The sequence below is a fragment of the Arvicanthis niloticus genome, chromosome 16, assembly GCF_011762505.2.
Source record: "Arvicanthis niloticus isolate mArvNil1 chromosome 16, mArvNil1.pat.X, whole genome shotgun sequence".
Classification (NCBI taxonomy): domain Eukaryota; kingdom Metazoa; phylum Chordata; class Mammalia; order Rodentia; family Muridae; genus Arvicanthis; species Arvicanthis niloticus.
The window spans coordinates 71,896,673-71,905,533 of record NC_047673.1 but is presented as its reverse complement, the minus strand read 5'-3'; the positions used below and the strand labels follow the sequence as shown (position 1 = coordinate 71,905,533).

Genomic DNA, 8,861 nt, shown 5'->3' with positions numbered 1-8,861 from the left:
TTAAAGGTGAATTAAAGTTGGAGAATTACTGGAGGGTTGTCTGGCACTGCACAGAAAGATTTAGAAATCAGTTCTCTACCCAGGGAAGGCATTTGACCAAACTGTGAAGCAGGAGGAGGTTATCTTTGAAGTTGCGACCCACCCCCACCCTCTCCTCAGTCCCTGCCCTCACAGACTGCCTGGTACCCCCCCTCACCAAGAACTGGCCCTTGCCCCTGCTTCAGCCCTTGCTCTGGACCTACTTCCTCTCAGCTCCCCTATGACCATTCAACCTGGGCGCTTCTCAAGGCACTCCAGAGACCCTGGGCGCTTCTCATGGTGCGTCCAGAGACGTTCCTTTGGAAATGTTGACAACTGAGGTTCCTTCTAGCACAGAAATTTGGGGGGTATTTAGAGTGATACTAACATTTTGAAGACATCCTAATAAATGCTTCCTGAGCAACTCGGGTCAACAATTCAGGAACACAGATGAGAGGAGGCAGATTCTGCCTGGAGAAAGCTACCGAAGGTTAATATTCACCCTGTACTTTATCAGCTCATGTAAGACATGGTCACCCTGTAGAGTCCAAGCTGTCTTCAAACTCATGGTCCTCCTGCTTCAGCGCTGAGATTTAGGTGTGCACCTCCATGCATTTGGCACGAATGGCCTACAGATGAGACGGTCACCAGGTTGAGAAAGAGAGGGAAGCCCAAGAAGAGTGTCAAAACAAGAAAAAACCACAGAGGTAATTTCTGGGGAAACCCAAGAGTCTGAACCATGGGAAAGGAGGTGGTAAGGACAGAATGTAAAAGCCAGGCTAAGGCTGGGCTGTGGACAGAGCTCACTGTGGTTTGGATCTTGAATGGTGAGGAAAACCATAAATCTTTGAGATGGGGCCTGGTGTGAGGGTTTTAGGTCATTGGCAAATGATGCCTTTGAAGGGAACTGTGGGATTCTAGCCCTTTCTTCCTTTCTTACTTTTCCTGACATGAGGTGAACAGTTTTTATCATTATACACTCAGACGTCAAAATCTGGCCCCCGTAGGGATTGCAAAACAGCAACTAGTCTGGCCAGCCGTGGCCTGGAGCCTCTGCAACTGTGAACTATAATTAAACCTTGCCTTTTGGTTTTTGTTGTTGTTGTTGTTATTGTTTGTTGTTTGTTTGTTTCAGGACAGGGTTTCTCTGTGTAGCCCTGGCTGTCCTGGAACTCACTCTGTAGACCAGGCTGGCCTCGAACTCATAGATTCAACTGCCTCTGCCTCCCAAGTGCTGGGATTAAAGGCGTGCATCACTTCCACCGCCCAACACCTGTATTTTTAAATTTCAAGTATCTATTTATTTATTTACTTCTAAAGACAAGATCTCTATATAGACCAGGCTAGCCTCAAACTCATAGAGATCTCTCTCAGTTTTCTTTGTCACCATGACAGGGCTTATACTAGAAGACAAAAGTATCTATGGAGCTGCCTGAAATTTTTCAGACCTCGATTTGAAAGGCTGCTGCCTTCTCCCAGGTAAGAGACAGATAAAGCTTCAACTGAAGCTTCTTCCAGGGCAGCAGGAGGGATAAAGTAGGAGAAGGAATAAAATGGATGCAGATAACTAGCGGCTTTGACAGTGAAGTGAAAAGAGAAGTCACAAGTGACAGATGACAGCAGTTCACGATGTCATGTGATGTGATGACGTTAGCTGAAGATAAGAATTATGGGAGTAAGGGCCCCAGGAAATAGCAAGGTTTGGGGCAGGTTGGTTAAGAGACCAGAGTGCTCGATGAAGGATTGGTGTAGATGCTGCATGCATCTTTGTCCAGTGTTTACGGGTTTGGTCCTAAGAGAACACCAGGGACTTGTCTGTGGCAGCTGGTCTTTATCTCTGATCTGGCTCGGCCTCCAGCAGGAACCGTTTTCCCAGTAGACAACAAGGTGTAGATGCAGATAAAGATCTGGGGAGTTACTGCCATTAACCAAAGGCAAGCAAAGTAGAAGCTTCCAGAAGCTCTGGTCAATCCTCTTTATATACAAACGTATGTCTTCGTTTCTCTAAATGTTAAGGGCTGGGGTGTAGCTCCTTGGTAGCACACTTGCCTAAGTTACATGAAGCCTTGGGTCTATTTCCTGAACTGTGAAAATCATTAAACAAATGTTCAGTTCGATTCCAGCCCAGTCCAGTGTTCTCCCTCTCCCTCCCCCGCCCCCTCCCCTCACTCCTCCCCCGCCCCTTCCCCTTCCCTCTCCCCCTCCCCCTCCCCCTCCCCTTCCCTCTCCCTCTCCTTCTCCTCCTTCCCCTTCCCCTCCCCCTCCCCCTCCCCTCACTCCTCCCCCGCCCCTTCCCCTTCCCTCTCCTTCTCCCCCTCCCCCTCCCCTTCCCTCTCCCTCTCCTTCTCCTCCTTCCCCTTCCCCTTCCCCTTCCCCTCCACCTCCCCTTCCCCTTCCCCTCCCCTTCCTCTTCCCCTTCCCCTCCCCCTCCACTTCCCCTCCCCCTCCCCCTCCCCCTCTTCCCTCCCTCCCCCCTCCCCTCTCCCTCTCTTCTCTCTGTCTCCTATGTAGCCCAGCTGGCCTGCAACTTACCACTTCATTCCCCTGCCTCAAGTGCTTTACCATGCTTCCCAGCTCACCGCTCCCCTGCCCCCTCCCCCACTCATTCTTTTTTTTTTTTTAACTTGTTTTTCTCAGGTAATAGCTTTCCTTGGAAACTTTTTTTTTTTTTTTAAAGAAAACTGGAGAATTGCTCCTTTTTCATTTCCTCATGAACATTGTCTAGTGAAAACAGGGATGGTTGGCTGAATGGAAGGCAGCAGACTAGAACTATGCTGCTGAGATGAAATACTTGAAGAGTTTCTGGTATAATATTTGCATGACTAGGAGTTCACCTCAGAAACCCTAAAAGTGTTCATGCTCTCTTTCATGTAACTCCAAAATTATACAACTGTGTACTTCATATCATTATAGAGAAAAATGAAAAAAAAATGAACTAAAAACTCCAAAGTAATGAACTAACCAAATGAATCTAAATGATCCATAAACTAGAACAATTAATATAAGAGTCAGGGGCGAGTGGATCTCTGTGAGTTCGAGGCTAGCTTGATACCCATAGATAGTTCTGGCCAGCCAGGTTTATATAGTGAGACCTTGTCTCAAAACAGCAAAAACAAAACCAGAAAAAGAATAAAACCAACAGCAGCATAGATCAACATTAACTGAAAGCTACAGTGACACTCAATGTTTGTTAATTAAAAAAAATAGATTATGTAAATGTAGTGTCTGTAATTTTGAAAAGATTAGAAAATTTAGCAAAGTGTGAGTGGGTGTTGAGATGACAGTGGGAGTCTGTGCTTCAAGTCTTCTTTTACTGCCGCTGGGATTTCTCCACAGCCCTGTAAAATGGGCAGGCAGTGTACAAGGGCCAGTCATTCCCTCAGCCAGGGCTAGACTGAAGAACAGGGAAACCCTGCTACAGCAGCGAACTTGAAAATGTGGAAATAATATAAATTATATTTTTTCAATTATGAAGGCATCCTCTGGGGGTTCTTTGAAACAGATAATCATATAGGGAGTCTGATAGCAGGTTCTCTTTTTCTGCATTCCCAGCTTTTCCTGCAACCTTAGGTCTGAAAACCTCAGATCTTTCTCCGTCTCTCAGAAAAAACAAAATTGCCTACGGCCTCATTTCTTACCCTGAAATTACTGTGATTTTTGGTATTTTACCTCACTCTGTGCAGTTTCCCTTCTAACCCAGAAACACTGCTGCAAGAGATAAGTAGCCTTCATGATGACAGGGGTCATTCGAGGGCCACAGGTTCAGAGAGTGACAAAGAGCAGCAGAAGATAAAGAGGTTGCTGGGAAACAGACGCCAGAGCATGGCCAGATCAGGTTGCTAACTACATTTGCAGAATAACATTCTGTTCTCACCCGTGCAGCTGAGGGGCAGCAGGCAAGAGTCAGAGAAGCTAGTCAGGGTGATCTGTGCTCAGCTTCCCAGCTGGTAGGCCTGGGTGAATTCCTTATGCCTCATTTTTTCTCCTCCGTAAAACAGATCACAGTGAGCTGTACCCTCCTAACCACTTCCTCCACACTCCCCTCCAGTCCTCTACTTTCTTCACATCAGAACATCTGAAAAGAACTATCAGTACTCAATTTGAAACTCTCTCCACCTAGGCTCTGGTTCTTCATTGTAGTGAAATCATATTGCCTGAGACTGACCCTGGAAGATAAACAATCCTTAGCCCTTGTCATCCATGTTCTTTGAAAAGTTGGAGTCTTTTTCCTCTTTTTTTTTTTTTTTTTTTTAAGATAAGGTGTCCACATAGCCCAGATTGTCCTAGAACTCACAGAGATCTGCCTGCCTCTGCTGACTCAGTGCTGTGATTACAGGCGTGCTCCACCTCTGCCATACACAGTGCTTTACTCCTCTTTGGCACACTTTTTTATTTATTTATTTATTTATTTATTTATTTATTTTTTGGTTTTTCGAGACAGGGTTTCTCTGTGTAGCCCTGGCTATCCTGGAACTTACTCTGTAGATCAGGCTGGCCTCGAACTCAAAAATCCTCCTGCCTCTGCCTCCCAAGTGCTGAGATTAAAGGCATGCGCCACCACTGCCCGGCCCATCTTTGGCACACTTTACTCTTGGCTTCTAGGGCCCTGACCTTTCCTGCATTTCCTGTGTCACTCTGTCACCTCCCTTGCTAGGCTGTCCTTTCTGTCTGCCTTCCTAAGGATACACCTGGGACTCAAGTTTGGTTTTCCGGAACCCTCTGTATCTCAGAGTCTGTCTCATCTAGTCTCAGAACTCAATCGTGTCTATGTCTTGATGATTAGAATTTATCTATCTATCCAGACTTTCTCCCTAACCCATGAAATCCACACTACCACGTCTGAATGTTTGACATCTTTATTTGAAAGTCTTTTTAAAAGATCTATTTTTATTTTTAAGTGTATGTATGTCTCTATATGTGTATGTGCACATTAGTGTGGGTGCCCACAAAGAGCAGAGGCATAGGATAGCCCCAGGTCTGGGTTCTTAGGCATTATGACCACCTGCTGTGGGTGCTGGGAACTGAATGTAATCCTAAGTAATAACAGTATGTGCTCTCAGCTGTTGTTATGTCTCCCGATCATATGTGGAAGTCTTAATAAACATCTAAAACATTAACCCCAGTAGCTGGAGCTTTAGATGGGTGGTAGAGCACACGCTCAGTGTGTTCAGTGTGCTCAAGAGCCGGGGTTCAGTTCACAGCAGCCGGAAAACTATGGCTATCCCAACAAAATCAAAGTCATGTCTACTGCTGGCATTTGTCCTGCCCTCAGAATTCCCATCTGAACAAAAACCTTAAGGTCAAAACAAAAAAAAATGCTCAACTCCCCACATCTCACTACATTCTACTCTCAGTCTATCAGAGTATCCGATAGCTTTACCTTTACCCAGAATCAGGATGTCCTTCCTCATCTTCCTCCCATCACCCTGGGCTGAGCTACTCTCTCATGCCACTCCGACCACTGAACTAACTGACCACCTTTATGACCAACCTTGTTCTACCCACAACCACTTTTATTTATTTTAGTGTTGGGTGTTTCTCAAAACAGCAGCAGGAGCAAGTCTATGATACATATTGTATTTGTGTGTGTGAGTTTGGTTGTTATGCTTGTGCACACGTGTGCCTGTGTGGATGTACTCGTACCAGTGTACATACGGAGATCAGACGTTAACCTCAGCTGTCAGCCCTTGCCTTCTACAGGCTCTCTTGTTCTCTGCTGCACACACAGAAGCTTCTGGGTATCCTCCTGTCTCTGCTTCCCATTGTATTGGTATTGTGACACAGCTGGAATTACAGATGTGTACTCCCATATCATGCTGATGTAGCAGGTACTTTGCCACTGAACCATCTCCCTAATCTGCTTCTACAGTGTTCTCACTTCAATTGTCTTTTTTTTTTTTTTTTTTTTTAAGACAAGGTTTCTCTGTGTATCCCTGGCTGTCCTGGAACTCACTCTGTAGACCAGGCTGGCCTTGAACTCAGAAATCTGCCTGCCTCTACCTCCCAAATGCTGGGATTAAAGGCGTGCGACAACACTGCCTGGCTTTTTTCTTTTTCTTTTTCTTTTTTGCATTTCAAGTATTCCTTGATGACATCCTTGGCCTGAGATTCTTTGCCATAGTACTTAACCACTATGCAACTGCAACCAACCACTTTCTGTGGTTTCCCCTCTAGATCCATTTTACATAGGCTTACCCATAGTTTCTTGTTGTTGTCAACCTTTATCAGGTTGACTTGGTACTCTGCACAAAATGCCTCCAAAGCTTGATATACATGGGTTCATCACAGTTGGATGTAAGCACACAGAGATGGGCTTGACACTTGTCTAAGGCTTTGGCAGCTTCAGTATGCCTCGTGCTAGGCCATCGTGGATGAGGGTGGTATTCAGCACCTCTTGTAAAGCAGGGTTGACGTCCATTACACCGCCAGCAGCTATGCCTTCCTCCGCCATGATGGTGGGTTACAGGTGACACGGAATCTTGAATGCACCTGAGCTTCCGCCTTCATGAAAGTTGGCGGTGGCAGGGGAAAAGCTCAGTTCAATTGTCTTATCTTTGCTCTCTGAGAGTGGAAAGCCAACTTCGACAATGGCCCTCAAGGATCTCCATGACTCTGTTCCCTGTTGTCACTGTGACCTAACTTCCCAGCCTTGCCCCACTCCCTTCACTATAGTCACCCTGGCTTTCCTTGAGCAGGATGACATTCCTGCCTCGAGGCAAAGAACGCAAAGAATGGCTGCCCTTTTCCTGGGACGCTTTCCCTGCTACTGTGTAGGTAGAGCTCCTAGAGGAAGAAGGCTCTCAGACGGAGGGTGTTTGCCCCAGAATGTTCCCAGGGTCAAGGCCTGTTCAGGGGAAGAAAAGCCAGGACTAGACTTCGAAGTTATCTCAATGAAGTTACCAATCAACGCCACACATACATCTGATACTGGAAAGGACAGCCTGAGTTAGGTTGGGGAGGTCTGACTTCCTTGCCTCTGACTCGGTTGGGGGCTGGGGAGCTGAGAGCAGCTTTCAGAGAGAATGATGGTACAACCCTGCTGTGGTGGCAGATTCCTCAGCAGCTGTTGGAGCCCATGTGGGTCATCACAGGATCTACTGTGATCTACCCACTGTGCTGCTTAGATGCACTACCCGGTAGTTCAGGGAACAACTCCTTTAGTCTTTAGGGACTTCTTTCCCAAGAGAAACATCTACCAAGAAGGTTAGGAGGGGAACAACAGCCTCTGACATTGCTGCGAGTCTCAGGGCTACAACTAACGTTCATTTTCTCTTCCCCTATGAGCAAGTCTAGATTACTCTCACTAATAAAGTAACTTTGGTACTCTAGACAGCTTACCTGGTGACCCTGGATGGACCATCACCTCAGAGGATCTGTCCCCTGGTCACCACACCCTTCTCAAAAACAAAACAAAAATAAAATAAACAGAGCAAGCTGACTAAGCCATGAAGAACAAGCCAGTAAGCAGCTTTCCTCCGTGGTTCCTGCTGCTGCTCCTACTTGAGTTCCTACCCTGATGAACTGGAGAGTATAAACACAAGTATGGTTTTGTTTTGTTTTGTTTTGTTTTTTTCCGAGACAGAGTTTCTCTGTGTAGTCCTGGCTGTCCTGGAACTCATTCTGTAGACCAGGCTGGCCTCGAACTCAGAAATCTGCCTGCCTCTGCCTCCCAAGTGCTGGGATTAAAGGCGTGCGCCACCACTGCCCGGTGTATAAACTCAAGTAAACCCTCTCCTCCCTGAGTTGTTTTTAGTTACAAAGGTTGCTGGGCATGGTGGCACATGCCTTTATTAACAACAGAAGCAGGAGGATCTCTGTGAGTTCTAGGCCAGCCTATTCTTCATAAGAGAGTTCCAGGACAGACAGGAATAAATAAAGAGACCCTGTCTAAAAAGAAAAAAAGAAAGCAGGCCAGGGCGACGTTGTTTTATGGGATTCACTGCTGGTAAGTGGAACACTCTAATCATTAGATAGTTTTGAGACCTATATGGAATAAAGTTAGTCACCCCCAAAATGACTGTCTCTTTCTGTGAAAATTAGTGGGGTGGCCTGTTGGTCTTCTCAAGGCATGGTGCTAGAGGTGGCACTCAGTGTTAGCCTCTGTGGCTGGCATGTAGGATATGTAGCAGCCATGGCAAGGCCAGCCTCAGTGAGTGGGAACCCACGGTGGCAGCACATGCAGAGCCTCCATCTCTCCTGCCATGGGAGATGCCCCTGTAGCCAGCAGTGAAGCAGCCAGTGTCAGAACTGTCTTTGCAACCTGGTTGTTGGTGCTCTTGTGGGTAGTAAAAGCCACCATGACCTTTGTATTGCATTCCTGATCCCCTATGTCCATTCAAGAACCTCTCTCATATATTTTGTCTAGTTCTCCAAAATCTCTTTCAAGGCAGTTACTGATCAAAACATTGAGCACTAAAAAATAAGCCAAAGATACTTTTCCCACCCACACAAATAGGAAGACAAGTTTTCTCTGCCTGCAGGTCTGAATGCATACCAGTGGGATCTGTGGCTCGCCATCATCTTTCTAAGTCACCCTTGAAGGGCGTGGTAATAGAGCAACAATCCATGTTCAGTTTGCACTCACTTATTAAGCTGTCCAGGAACCAAATCTATGTTCAAGGAGAAACTAGTTACCCAGGGTTTTGCAAGGAGCCATTCATGAAAGTCTGGGAAGAGCCTGGGGCAGTGATGGTGCATGGTGGTGCAGTGGACCATAGAGATCTCTGGTGTCCTTTACCCTGGTCTGTGGTTGATCCTGGATGAGCTACTTCCGTCTTATAATGGACTTGCTGAGGGGGCCTGTGTGACCTCATCACGCCAGAGCCCTGAGGGAGCCTGCTGAT

At 46.5% G+C, this 8,861-nt stretch overlaps 1 pseudogene; it reads right to left on the bottom strand.

Annotated features, from left to right (window-relative positions):
* Nucleotides 1-267: 267 nt before the first annotated feature.
* Nucleotides 268-6,469, bottom strand: LOC117721384 (small ribosomal subunit protein eS12 pseudogene; annotated as a pseudogene).
* Nucleotides 6,470-8,861: the final 2,392 nt, after the last annotated feature.